This window comes from Schistocerca piceifrons, chromosome 3 (genome assembly GCF_021461385.2).
Source record: "Schistocerca piceifrons isolate TAMUIC-IGC-003096 chromosome 3, iqSchPice1.1, whole genome shotgun sequence".
NCBI classification, from domain to species: Eukaryota; Metazoa; Arthropoda; class Insecta; order Orthoptera; family Acrididae; genus Schistocerca; species Schistocerca piceifrons.
This window is the reverse complement of record NC_060140.1, coordinates 87,796,545-87,811,976: the sequence shown is the minus strand read 5'-3', so window position 1 is coordinate 87,811,976 and position 15,432 is coordinate 87,796,545. Positions and strand designations below refer to the sequence as shown.

Below are 15,432 nucleotides of genomic sequence, written 5' to 3'. Positions count from 1 at the left end.
TCTAGCAGTTTCCATTTGTCTTTAATTTTCTCGTTTATACACTACTGGCCATACAAATTGCTACACCAAGAAGAAATGCAGATGATAAACGGGTATTCATTGGACAAATATATTATACTAGAACTGACATGTGATTACATTTTCACGCAGTTTGGGTGCATAGATCCTGAGAAATCATTACCCAGAACAACTACCTCTGGCCATAATGACGGCCTTGATACGCCTGGGGATTGAGTCAAACAGAGCTTGGATGGCGTGTACAGGTACAGCTGCCCATGCAGCTTCAGCACGATACCACAGTTCATCAAGAGTAGTGGCTGGCGTATTGCGAAGAGCCAGTTGCTCGGCCACAATTGACCAGACGTTTTCAATTGGTGAAAGATCTGGAGAATGTGCTGCCCAGGGCAGCAGTCGAACATTTTCTGTATCCAGAAAGACCCGTACAGGACCTGCAACATGCGGTCGTGAATTATCCTGCTGAAATATAGGGTTTCGCAGGGATCGAATGAAGGGTCGTAACACATCTGAAATGTAACGTCCACTGTTCAAAGTGCCGTCAGTGCGAACGAGAGGTGACCGAGACTTGTAACCAATGGCACCCCATACCATCACGCCGGGTGATAAGCCAGTATGGCGATGACGAATACATGTTTCCAATATGTGTTCACGGCGATGTCGCCAAACACGGATGCCACCATCATGATGCTGTTTTACGGAGCCTGGATTCATAAAAAAATGACGTTTTGCCATTCGTGCACCCAGATGCCTGTCATCTCGACTGCTAGTGATACGAGGCCGTTGGGATCCAGCACGGCGTTCCGTATTACCCTCCTTAACCCACCGATTCCTTATTCTGCTAACAGTCATTGGATCTCGACCAACGCGAGCAGCAATGTCGCGATACGATAAACCGCAATCGCGACAGGCTACAATCCGACCTTTATCAAAGTCGGAAGCGTGATGGTACGCATTTGTCATCCTTACACGAGGCATCACAACAACGTATCGCCAGGCAACGCCGGTCAACTGCTGTTTGTGTATGACAAATCGGTTAGAAACTTTCCTCATGTCAGCACGTTGTAGGTGTCGCCACCGGCGGCAGCCTTGTGCGAATGCTCTGAAAAGCTAATCATTTGCATATCAGAGCATCTTCTTCCTGTCGGTTAAATTTCGCGTGTGTAGCACGTCATCTTCGTTGTGTAGCAATTTTAATGGCCAGTAGTGTATGTCTGCTTATTTTCATTTCAGCTCTTAGTTCTCATTTAAGTTTAGACAACTTCTGATCCTTATTTATGTCGGTTCTAAAATAAAACAGTTCAGTTTTAATAATGCCCACCAAATTGTGCTGCAATATCTATATCTTCACATTACAATCAACATCAACCAGTGTGCCGGATCCCTTTCGCTGGCAATCCAGCGTCTCCTTTAATGAGATCGTTGCTTTTATCCAATACACAAACTTCTTGTTTACTCGCAGGTGCTGACTGATAACCACGTTTACCCTTTTCCTCTGGCTTCAGTTCATAATGAACTTCGTTCATTGCGTAACAAACGTCATCTATCAGTACTGGCGTACCCGCGCCCAAGAATTATGCTTCTTGCTCTTCGTATTCCGTTACACCTCTCACAAATCGCTGCAGAGAATATGTAGTTGGCTTTGAAATATTAGTGGCCGTCATGACTCAACACTTCCGTCCGTGTCGAACCGTCTTTCTGTCTGAATTACTGCCAGCGTCCGTGTATGTACGCTCAAACCGACTGTATCAGCCTCACCGGTCACAACTCTCTTGAGCGCCCGTTTAAGATGGATTGAAGACAGTCGATAATCGCAGCGCGTTTGATTCCCTGCAGACTCGCACACAAGCTGTTTACCCTGAGTTCAACAGCACACAAACCTTACGATTAGACTGATTTGATTTCTGCAAACGAAACATAATTTTTACTGACGCACTGCAGGCTAATAGACATCTGAAAACTCAGACCTGTGTAATTAAATATGCCACACGAGCGCTGTAATCTATTGACACATATAAATGGCAATTATCTACAAGCATAATTGGGAGAAACTTTCGCCTTTGTAAAACATCTAGACCTTATATTATACGAACACTTGCTGCACTATTTTGGGATAAATTCTAGAGTCCGATACCATTTTTCCAGCTTTGAGCGATCACGTCATACCAGAGACAAAGACGCTACGTAGAGGCAAACTTTGAAAGCATCGGCGCAGCAACCGTGGAGGTAAAGAAACAAGGGAGCTGGCACTATAGACTTACGCTGTACGTTGTTTTGAAGTCGGCGTGGGCGGGCCTGCCACCATCTTAAATAGTCCAAAACATTAGCAGACTACTGTTTACTATTGCTTCTTGTTCATTATTTCCGTTGTGTGGGCGGCAGCAGTTTCAAATACTAAGATTACTGTGCTTACAAGAATAACATAGTGTCAGGAAGGAAATTTCGAATATTTTCTGTTGTTAAATGCATATTTGCTCCAGCAGTAAGACACATTTGGCCTCATTAATGTTAACCTGTTTTTTGTTGACATATTTCGAATAACCAAGAAGGATATGATGTGAAAAATGTGCTTTCGTGATCCGTTTAATTCACTTTACTGTATTTGTATCGACAGCAAATGAAGCTGGAACTCCGAAACTAATGTTTTTTTGCTTACTGGTTCCTTCTTGTACGTTACATTTTCAGCTTTCAACAAATTTTTAAAGTTCACATTTGCAAAAGACGTATTGTTTGCTAGCCCATAAACGTTTCCAATGACGGAAGATGCAAGGCTTGCTATCGTATCTTACGCATGTCAAACGAAAGATTGTGAAATGTTAAAGACATACAACATCACAGAGGAGTACCTCCATGCAAAATAGAAACCTTGTTTTATTAGATTATCAGTACCTTAGTTTCACTGTAGTTTGTACATCTTCTCACTTTGAAATCTTACCAATGATGCGTCGTTCAGTGTGTGACCAGTAACAGCAATGTACAGGGTAGAAGAAAGATACAATTTTTAAGCATGTTCGAGCATTGTGCAATAGTGTAAATGTAATTAAAGGAATGGTCTCAAATGCCTACACCCCGAAAAATGGACATTTTACTTTATTATTTTTGAATTTTGTTTTGTAGCTTTCAAAGTATATAAGTTTGTACCTTTCTTTGTGATATGCCAGTTAGTTTCATGTTCCATGTATCATATAGATGTGAAAAGACTCATTTTACATTCAATTTTTTTTGTAAAATTTTTTAATGAAGGACGAACAGATGTTACTAATTCCTACGCATCATCATTTACACATTAAAGTAACACACAATCTTCTGCTGAATAGGAGAAATTGTCAAAGAGAAATGTTTTCAGTTTAGTTTCAAATTTTACTTTGTTGTCTGTCAGGTATTTTATATCACTAGGTAAGTGATCAAAGCTTTTTATTGGATAGGTGATCAAAACCTTTGGTTGCAGCATTGTGATCCCCTGTTTGTTCTACAGACTATCTTAATATGGCGTAATGAATATAATTTTTTCTTCTGGTATTGCAATTATGTACATCATTGTTCCTGTCGGAATGCAGTGGATTATTTACAACACATCTCATGAGAGAATAACTGTACTGTGTAGTGGAAGACTGTTACACGCCGAGGCAAGCACGATGAAAAGAGTGTTCACATCACTTGTCGGCCAAGTCCTCTTCAAAATGAAAGCAAAGCAGTATTGCTGTTTTTGCTATTACTTTCTGTACTACTCCTATAAATAAATAGGTCATCGCCGCCGAAATGCAGAGAGGAAAAAATCAAGGAACTACTAAAACAAACTAACGCGAACATACACTGGAAAAACGCACAACGTGCATACCACGGAATCGACAAGTAGAATTCATCTACATAGGACAAATATACTAATCTAGTTCAAATGATATTATTGTTCAAAGTAACACAGACACCAACTCCAAAAACGAAAATCTCTAAAAACATCACTGCAGACAGCATGATGGAAACACAAAAATGACAAGCCTTGAAATTGGTAATTAGAATCCACGTGACTCACACCAGCTAGGATAACTCGATGAATGACAAACCTTAGAAATTATACTTGAGGAATGAAAGTATAAATGACACAAGTACTGAAAATACAACAAAACGGAAAAAGTAAGATACTTGCAAAGAAACTTAACACATATGAATTTCCAGAGGAGTCAAAGATCGAGGCTGACGAGAATAAAGTAAGGAGAAAAATGCAATAAGAATGATAACAGTTCAAACTAGACCTATTACACAATATCCGAAAATCAAAATGATTAGTGAACTAATTAATATAAAACACTAAATGGCAGGCACGAAACAGGCACCACCCAAATCGAGTCTCCCCTCCACCCCCACCCCCCACATTGTTACAAAGAAGGTCATAAATCAAACACAGAAACCCTCACGCACAAGACACAACAACCAACCCCTCGCCCCATCCTCCTGTCCAAAAATAATGAAAAACCTCGCTCGAAAAGAAACCAAAAAGTAACAAATCCGCAGACCACAGTAACTGAATAAAAAAAGACAAAAAAAAGAAAAAAAGCCTGAAATCTACCAACACCTTACTAAAAAACTTCGGCGTGTACATTTCTCTGACCACTCTCATAAACGTTCGAAATGCTCAATAACTTAGGAATAGTTTTCCTCCAACGGTAGTCATCCAAACAGTCTTTCAAAACTGAAACCCTCCTCTTTCCCATCTCAGCAAAAATTTTTTTCCACCTCCAGTACCCCTCAACTGTATTTGTACTTCTTGACCCAGTCTTGTAATCATTGAACTGAATGTTACAATTGACAACGAAATTATGACAACTTCTGTGACCCAACAACCTTGTACGAAGCAACCCTATACGACATTGCTGTTGAGCTTTCTTACACATATTCTTCAGTCAAAGATGTTAACACTTTTTTGGTACGATTTGGCACCACAATAAATATGACATCGGCATCGTCACCCCCCCCCCCCTCCCCCAGAAATTAGGCCTACTACTTACATTAAATTTTTCACATACAAAGGGTATGAAGAGATGTAGAGAAACCTGTAACATTCACTACTATGTACAGTCTGCACTACTACAATCTGCAAGTTAAACAGAATGACATCACAAACTACGTCATTGCTGAAAGCCGATGGGTGGAATCAGACACTCATGGAGATAAAAAAGAAAGTAGACTTACGCCGGAGTGAGGGGGGCCCACCGCCATCTTAAATATCCCAAAACATTAGTCGACTGCGGTTTACGATTGCTTCTTGTTCATTATCTCTGTCGTGTGCACGCAATTGCTGTTTTAAATACGAAAAATTACAGAGCTTACATGAACAACGAAGTATCAGGACGATAGTTTCAAACGTGCTTTTTGTTCTTAAATGGGTATTTGCTCTAGTAATACGACATATTTTTCCTCGTTAATGTTACTTATTTTTTGTTGATATATTTCGAATAACCAAGAAGAGAACAAAGTGATGCGAAACGAATGCTTTCGTAATCAAATTAATTCCACTTTGACTATATTTGTATCGACAGCAAATGAAGCTGGAACCCCGAAACCAATGCTTGTTTGCTTAGTGGTGCTGCTTCGTGTTCGTTACATTTTCAGTTTTCATTTCTATGTATAACATTTTTGATGTTGACGTTTGCAAAAGACTTAACCTACGTGTTATTTGTTAGCCTACAAAGGCGTGCAATGAGGGAAGACGCGAGACATGTTATTCTATCTTGTGCATGTCAAAGAAACAGAAATGCATAGAAGTGTACCTCCGTGCAGAATAGAGTTCCTGTTTTATTGGATTGGAAATGTATAAGTTTCACTGCAGTTTACATATCTTCTCACTTTGAGATCTTACCCTTCGGTGTTTGACCAATAATAGCAATTTACAGGGCAATTTTTTAAACATGTTTCAGCAGTGTTCAATACTATAAACGCGATGAAGACAATGGTCTAAAACGCTCAGGTCCCTGTGAAATGGATATTTTGCTCTAACAATTATATTAGTCATTCATTTAGTAATGATAGCATAACCTGCGTAAGGTATAGTCCTACCTTTTCAGCAGTAGCCTGTTTGCTTCTTTTCCAGGAATATTTCTCGCCACGAACGCTGTCAGTTTTCCAGGAATGACCAAACATATCACCGTTTAACAATTTGCTTTATTTTACTTTTGAATTTCATTTTGAGGTTTTACAAAGCTTAGAAGTATATACCATGTTTTTTGGTATACCAGCAGTCAGTTAGTTTTCATGTTCCACCTACCATTTGCACGATAAATCTTTATGATGTGGAATGAGTCATTTTATATTATCATCAAATTCTTTCTTTTTGTTGTAAATATGCCTCCATGCTGATCATTTATTAGTGTTTCGGTTTGTTAATGAAAGACAGACAGATGTTCGTCAGTAATTCCTACTCATCGCGATTTACACATTACCCAAATAGTCTTCAGCAGACCGGGCGAAGTTGTCAAAGAGCAACGTTCTCCATTTAGTTTAAATTTTACTTTGCTGTCCTTCAGACATTTTTATGACTGGATAAGTGATAAAAACTTTTGGTTGCAGCATTGTGAACCCCTGTCTGTGCTACACACCATCTTAATGTGGAATAAACAATGTCATTTTTTGCGTCTGGCGTTGTAGTTATTACAATCGTGGATTATTTACAACAAACTTCACGAAGGAGTAACTGTACTGTGAAGCGATTAGATTGCCACTCAGCAGCAGTCAGGCGCGATACAAAAGAGTGTTCACGTAAGTTTTCGGCCAAAGCCTTCTTCAGAAAGGAAGCAAAGCACACTCAAAAATTCGTACAATGATACAAAACTCACACTCGCATGATCGCTGTCTCCGGCTGTTATAATCAGAATCTTTTTTTGAAGAGGGAGAAAATGTAAACAATGAATAATTATCGGCCGGAGGAATTTAGGGCAGGAGATGTTGCACCAACAATAAGCGCTGTTACGTAGCAGTGTGTTGTGCGGGGACAAGAGCGTTGATACAGTTTGGCTCGTATGTCGCAGTGTTTGCGGTTTAGAAGGAAATGAAAAGCACAGAAATGAATAAAAGTAGACAGAACAACCATAATTCAGGTATACAAAACTAAATATTGCTTCAACAGCTCCACTTACGAATGAAATGTGATTCGTTTAAACTTTAGATTACGATCGGATCGATTGGTACACCCGTAAAGCACACAGGCTGACTGACATTGCGTCTCCACACAGCCAAAGCACCAGATGCTACTTGGGATACGACAGCAAAAGTCGACAGATACCCCAAGGGTCGAAACTGGGAGCGGGCGTCTCACAGTGACATCACGGGGAAGTATCAAAAAAATGGTTCAAATGGCTCTGAGCACTATGGGACTTAACAGCTGTGGTCATCATTCCCCTAGAACTTAGAACTACTTAAACCTAGCTAACCTAAGGACATCACACACATCCATGCCCGAGGCAGGATTCGAACCTGCGACCGTAGCAGTCGCGCGGGGGGAAGTATCACTGCGGTGATCCATGGTGGTATAAATGCGGTGAACCTAACGTTTTGCGCTACATAAGATGGCGGACGTCGGCGTCAAGTTTGTGACGTAATGACAATTCCCATCTGTTTTTACCTCCAAGCGGACACTAGAACATACCACCTCGTTGAGCCCTAGCAAATGCATATTCTTTTATAACCTCATGCACAGCCTACAGTTTTAGCGACGATTAAAATAAAAAGACTGAAGTCCAGGGGGTCTCTAACAAGTTCATGGAATACTAATTACCTTCTCAGAGCATCAAGCCTCTCTAATACTCAACAACAAATTGACATTTGCGAATATGAATAAATAAATTTAAATATCAATAAACAAATATTAAATTACATCACGTGCACGGATCGGCGCTGCAACGTAAACGTAATTTAGAGCCTAGTAATTGAGACACTGGTTCCGATTTGTCAATCTTTCCTCGAACCATGCTACGTCAGAAGCGACCGTCTACGCCCATTTGCGTCACAGCTGCTAATAACTCGCGGATTACGACGTATGGCACTATGCGCTTGGAACTCGACCTCGGGTTGGGGTGCGCTTTCGCGTGGGACTTCACCGTCGCGGACGTCGCCGAACCAATCATCGGAGCCGACTTCCTCGCCCACTACGACCTCCTGCCTGACATGAGGAACTCTCACCTGGTCGACAACACTAGCGGCCTAACAACTTCCGGACTCCATCGAGATGCCGCTGTCCACACTGCCAAGGTAATCCAGGTAGTGGATGGCGAGTACGCGGAGCTGCTGCGAGGATTTCCAGCCCTGACACGATACCGTCCATTATACTGTGACTATTGACGGACCCCCTACCTGTTGTGGGCCGCAACATTTAGCCCCAGATCGCCTCAAAACAGCAAAGGAAGAATTTGACTGTATGTTGCGCGAAGGTGTAATCCGGCCTTCCAACAGCCCTTGGTCCTCCCCATTACATCTAGTGCCAAAGAAGGAGGGTGCCGTGCGGTGATTATAGAGCCCTGAACGCCCGGACAATACCCGATCGTTATCTCATACCCTTGTTGCGCGATTACTATTACGCATTGAGTGGTTCAGTAGTGTTCACTGTGCTAGAGTGTGCAAAGGCCTACACACAGATACCTGTAGGCGAACGTGACATTCCAAAGACAGCCATCATCACTCCTTTTGGTTTATTCGAGAGCATGTTCATGACTTTTGGACTGAGGAATGCCGTACAGACATGGCAGCGCTTCATAGATTCTGTGCTACAGGGTTTACCTTTTGCATTTGCACAGCTGGACGAAATTTTGGTTTTTTCGTCGACGCCTGAGGAACATCGTCACCATCTGACCGAAGTATTCAAGCGATTGGAACACTACGGAATCGTGCTCAGTACCTCAAAATGTATCTTTGGTCGACCTGAAGTAGACTTTCTCGGACATAGAATTTCTGCGGCAGGATCGCTACCACTACCTGAGAGAAGCCGGCCGGAGTGGCCGTGCGGTTCTAGGCGCTACAGTCTGGAGCCGAGCGACCGCTACGGTCGCAGGTTCGAATCCTGCCTCGGGCATGGATGTGTGTGATGTCCTTAGGTTAGTTAGGTTTAATTAGTTCTAAGTTCTAGGCGACTGATGACCTCAGAAGTTAAGTCGCGTAGTGCTCAGAGCCACTACCTGAGAAGGTGGAAGCCATTTCGCGCATTCCGAGGCCCGCCACAGCCAGGGAACTACGGCGTTTCCTCGGGATGTTAAATTTTTTTCCGCCGCCATTTGCCACACTCTGCTGAGCTGCAGGAACCTTTAGTCGCAGCGCTAACTGGTCCGAAATGCAAGGGAGAACGCGCCCATAACTTGGACTTACGAAATGACTGTCGCATTTGAAGCGTCCAAGAAGATCCTACCGCCACGTTAGCTCTGGTAGTCGACACTAGCCAGACCGCAGTCGGCGCTGTGTTGCAACAACAATGTAGTGACACGTGGCAGCCACTCGCACTTTTTCACGCAAGTTTGGTCCCGGCGGTGGTTCGAGTCCTTCCTCGGGCATGGGTGTGTGTGTGTGTGTGTTTGTCCTTAGGATAATTTAGGTTAAGTAGTGTGTAAGCTTAGGGACTGATGACCTTAGCAGTCAAGTCCCATAAGATATCACACGCATTTGAACACATTTCACGCAAGTTGACAACCTCACAAAGACTTTGGAGCGCATACGGCAGAGAACTTCTGGCCATTTACGAATCTGTCAAGTACTTCAGACCGCAACTAGAAGCACGTGACTTTGTTATCTTTACGGATCACAAGCCACTAACATACGGTTTCCGTCAGAACAACACGAACGTTTCCCCCAGACAACACAACCACCTCATGTTTATTTCTCAGTTTACCACTGATATACGTCATATGTCTGGGATCGACAATGTAGTGGCCGACTGTTTGTCCAGAGTCAGCAGCAGCGCCAGTACGATCGATTACACCAACCTCGCTGCATCACAGCAAGCTGATGCGGAATTACAAGCGATCCTGTCAAATGGTGAATCAGCGCTGGACCTGCAGCTGGTAGACATTCCTGGAAGCGACGTAAAGCTATATTGTGACATGTCCACATTGAAGCCGAGACTTTTCCTACCTCTGGAATTTCGGAAGGACGCTTTCCATTCGCTGCACAACATATGTCACCCAGGCATACGAGCTACGACACATTTAGTAACAACGCGTTACCTGTGGCCTAAACCGCCACGCCCACTCACCGGTAGGAAGCTTTCCAATCACGACAGCACGATTGACGGATGTCCACCTTGACATTGTTGGCCCACTGTCATCATCCGATGGTCACCGTTACTTACTTACGATGATTGATCGGTACACTCGATGGCCAGAAGCTGCACCAGTGGACAATGTTACGGCAGAAACTATGGCATTCACCTTCATCACACACTGGGTGTCACGTTTTGGTTGCCCGCTGCACATTACGACGAACAGGGGACGTCAATTCGAGTTTTATTTGTTTCTAGAGTTGATAAAATTTTGTGGCACACTTCACCACCGCACGACAAGCTATCACCCTGCCAGCAATGGTTTAATAGGCCGATGGCACCGTACCCTAAAAACTGCCCTAAGGTGTCATGACACTGGATGGGCCAAAACACTTCCCATGGTATTACTTGGACTCCGAAGCACATTCAAGCCAGACCTGGATGCTTCTTCAGCCGAATTAGTTTATGACGAAGCAATACGCCTGCTGGGAGAATTCGTCGCTACTGACGCTCTGCCGAACCCTACGGGTGACCAGCCGGAATTTCTCCGCCAACTGCGACAACATGTGGTCCGCCTCCATCCGCAGCAACCTCACCGACACGGGACTCCTGCCACGTTTGTCCATCGTGACCTGTTCTCCTGCACACACGTCATTGCCAAATAATTGTAAATGTGGCAGAACCCCTTTGATTGCTTTCATTTTTTAAATTTCTTTTATGTCTTTCCATTTGGAATCTTTCTGCATGCGATTGTAATAAGTTTTATTTATTTGTCATTATATCTAAATGTTCAGAAATACTGATCTATGGGATGAAAACAAAAGACGGCATAATCTGTTTGTATTGGCAGTCATGTAAAAATTTATTACTGATTACAAGACATACTTTTCTTGGATGGTATTCGTCATATAAACTTTTAAAATTGTATTCTTGTCGCATCTAAACGAAAAAAGGTTTTACAAATAAAATGGAATTCAAGAAAAATGAATAACAAAAGTAACGATTGCAATAATGCGGACGAATATATGAAGTGATGAAAAGAAAGAAATAAAGTCGAAGTAAATATATAAAAATAATTAAAATCATATAGGGAAAGATACAACTCGGAAAAAAATGAAATGAAGAAAAAAAGAGAGCAAATAATAAAGATATGGATGATTAGAACGAAGTGGAAAAGGATTAGAAATGAAGAAAAGTATTTTTAAACAGGAAATTAAATTAAATTAATGATCAGAATCATTTCGATTAAGATGTATACAGAAAGGTAGATATTACTCGATAGATATTACTCGACAGGACGTGAATCCGCCGTCTTCATCATACCAAGCAAACTACTTTACCATTACGCTACAGACTCGTTTTGAAACTTAACACCGCTTTTAAGGCTCCAGCTGCTCACAAGAAATTTGGAAATTCATTTTTGACGATGACTCACACCGGAATCAATGACTGTAGGATTTGATACCTGGAACACTAACCTAAAACACCGTGTCTGTGATTTGAACAAGTCAGTTACACCTCTGGGGACCTCTCCTTGTCAGATAAATTCTATGATCCAACCACCGAACAGGAAACATACAGGGTGTTTCAAGATGAATGACCTGACTTCGGACGGTAACAATTACGAAACATGGGACGTCCCGGCTAGGAAATGAGTGTTGTTTGAATGGGCGTGGCCTAGAGTTTCAGGAGAGTGCCGTTAGATGTCAGTCAATGCGTCTTTCGGTTTTCAGTCAATCAGAAGTAAGATGGCGTCCGCTCAACAGAAGGCTGCACTTTCCAAAGAGCGAGTCAGTAATTTCAGTCCAGCGTGCTTATCGTCGGCGTTTGGCATTCATCCGCCTTACATAAAAACAGTCGTCGGTGGAATCGCCATCTGGAGAGGCAGGACGCTTGTGCAAGGGTAAGAGACCAGGTCAACCTCGAACTTCTGATGACACGGTGGAAAGAATTCGGCAAACGTTTGAGCGGAGTCCACGGATATCTCCTCACCGCGCAAGCAGAAAACTGGCAATGCCTCATCCGACAGTCTGGCTGTGGGGCGGCGGATGTATTAGTTTGGAAAAAGTAAACTAAAATCTGATTGATAAACGCTTGCGTGTTGAATCAGTTTCTAGCTTTTAGAATGTTGTTATTGCTGTCTTTTGCCGTTCTCAACACTGGCTCTCTATTTACTCCGTGACCCCCAGAAAGTGATTTAATAAAACTTGGAGCCAGTAAATAGATATCCTAGTGCCCACTTTACCTGAGAATGTTCTTATAGCTGCAGCTTATAGCTCTGAGGATTTAGGAGATTGTCCGGGATTTCTAATCAAAATCGGTTTTCCAAAATAGTTGAGTATATTCTGAAATTCACTAATAAAAACCACAAGTATCCCTACAACCTAACTAACAGAACAGTTCAGAGTCTAAGGCGCTGATGCAACTATAAATGTCCGAATTAAATGTTAAAAAGAATGCTCGCCATAATTTGATGAAAATATTTCATCAAACGCCACGCTAAATTTTTGGTAGAATGTCTGTCCCGCGACGGCACGTGAAAATACGACAGTACGCAAACTGAAGCTAGATAATGAAAATCATTCCAGAATTAACACTTCACATAAAATGTCTTCATGGTTCCGCGTATCTCTAGTAACTTAATACGGCACCCGAGGCTGTCTGTAGCAGATACACTGATGCGACGCGACTACCGACACAGATGGCGTGTCATTCAGCGTCTGGAGAGAACTGGGGCCTTCCTTCCTCGCGCAGTGTTCTTATATATAAAGCCGCGGTGCGGACGGCTGAGGGAACGCCTGATTAAATCCGCTCTCCCGACTAGCCGCTGGGCTAGTAACGCACCACTTCAAGTTACATAATAATTTATAGCTTCTTTGGCTGATGGCCGAAGAATCTCTTAATTTAAACGTGCATTCAGCACGCAGGTAAGTATTGATAATAAAATTTTGACGTGGCTAAGTTAAATACTTTGGGCGAGAGTATTAATTAAATTACCCTGCACGCAGCAGATGAGCTTTGAACTGTCCCTTTTGAGATCCGCTATCGCTATAATTTTATAGGTATTAAAAAGAAACTTTACACATCTTCATAATCATAGCGGACCTCCAACCTATTTAAATCTAAACATCCTAGCCTTATTTACTAGCCTACTTAATCTATCTTGCTTCCTTCAGTTTTGAGATGAAAACCAGAAAATCATGAATTTCCACTAAAATCTTAATATGTGAAATCCAAAGTACTGTTTTTATTAAATCATTATGAAAGATGAATCTAAATATAAATTTTGAAGTCTCTAGCTCTGTTCTGTTGCGCCACTGATTTTTCCAGAAAAACGTCCAAATCTCGGAAATGGCTGAAGTTATCGAACTGATATTCAACACACATTAATTTAATATTATTTCTGACATGCTAGAAAAGTTTTAGTTCATTTGCTTGATTTTTAAGGTATTGCGCAACATTTATGACGTCAGAGCTAGTTACAGCAGACTGGCTGGCACATAATGGAAACTGATGTGAATTTACTACAGCGTGAGTAGGCTGCTTCCCTACATCACCCTCTACTTAAATTTTTTTGTTTATGAATGTTAATGAATGAAAAAAAAATTTAATTACAAAAAGGGAAGCAAGAGTACAGTTTAACTCCCTATGAAAAATCAAAATTGAAATATAAACCTGTAGAAACATTAAAGAAAACTGATTACCTACATTAATTATTTAAATTGTAGGCATGTTCACTGCCTTTTTAAACACTGTCATTACTCAAAATTTTAAGCAAAGTCAATGAAATATTTTGGCATACATATTGCCTTAGACAAACAAACACATACAAATTGAAAAATTACAAAAATCTTAACTACATTAAATACATTTTTACATACACAAATTCAAAGAAAATAACATGACACATAAACAGATGATTATCTCTTAACAGTCTTTTCTAAACCTGAAAGAAAAGTTCACAAATAATTTTTACACACGTGGTTGTAGCCGCTTTGGCTGGCGTCCTACACTTCCATTCACAAGGGTAGAGGAGGGGAAGTTGCTATGGTGTGCGTCCTTCACGTTCTCTCTAAATTACATGGGGGAAAGGGGAGGGGTCACTGTGAGTTGTGTCCAAGTCACTCCACACTTTCACGCAGCTACCAGGCTGCCATTATCTGGTTTGTCCTGTAGAACAAACAAAAAGAGTGCCTCAGACTCTGTTCACTTATTATCTAAGGGTGGGTCACAATGAAATGGGGATATATACATTTTCTCTTCCAATATGTTACTGGAACAAAGTTAACAGAACTTTTTCAGTATTACTCTCGCGGTTACTTAACTGTCATAAAATCGTTAAACAAGTGGCTCAAAACGCCGTCAATGACGTACTTGAGAAAATTTATGCTCATAGGGCATACAATCATGAATCATATTTAATCTGAATTTATTATTTCTGGGCCGGAACACTGAACCAATGCTCGGTACATTCCTGACAAATCTGCATCTTATTTACTTAACTGACTCATCTTTGATTACTTTATTCTTAGAGATAGTATGAGTATGATTAGTGGTTGTTTTCTCAGCTTCTTTGTACATGTGAGTAACTTTTGGTAATAGTACAGTTGTGAGTGTTCAAAACACACTACGTTTAGTTGACTACTAAATTCACTTATTGGTCCTCTGCTGTTGTCAGTTCCACATCTGCAATTAGGTACTTACTTACTTTGAAGTGTATTTATGCTGAGCTAAAATAATGTTTCATGTCTGTCAGTATGTTATTTATTTATTTTGCTAGTGTATGTACTTATTTAACACTCACTCTATTAATATTTAAAGCATAGGATAGCACATTCATTTCATATTCATAGTGTATTTCAGCTGATTAGTTTGCTCACGTGGCAATCCATTTCCACTCGATCGGATGCTGAAACCTCAGGTAGTCTCTCTCAGACCTACCACTAAACTGCATCAAATAATTATGGACGAGCGTAATGCTAAATTCCTTAAACCTATAGGACACCATGAGCTGCTCTGACTCATCTAACATAAGGGTACCTATGGTCGCATTCACGCCTCAAACTCATAACCTCAATACGTGTAGGTGTATCCTGTCACACACTACACTAAAATAATGGCCAGCTCCAACCTTATAAATACTTCAGGGACGTGTCCTTCACGTCTCAACCACAAACACTGCTCAA

General features: G+C 41.4%; 1 protein-coding gene across 2 annotated transcripts in view; it reads left to right on the top strand.

The window, feature by feature from the left end:
• The window catches only part of LOC124789591 (protein scarlet-like), a 189,938-nt gene that overhangs the window by 15,284 nt on the left and 159,222 nt on the right, over nucleotides 1–15,432 (top strand). The window lies entirely within an intron of this gene.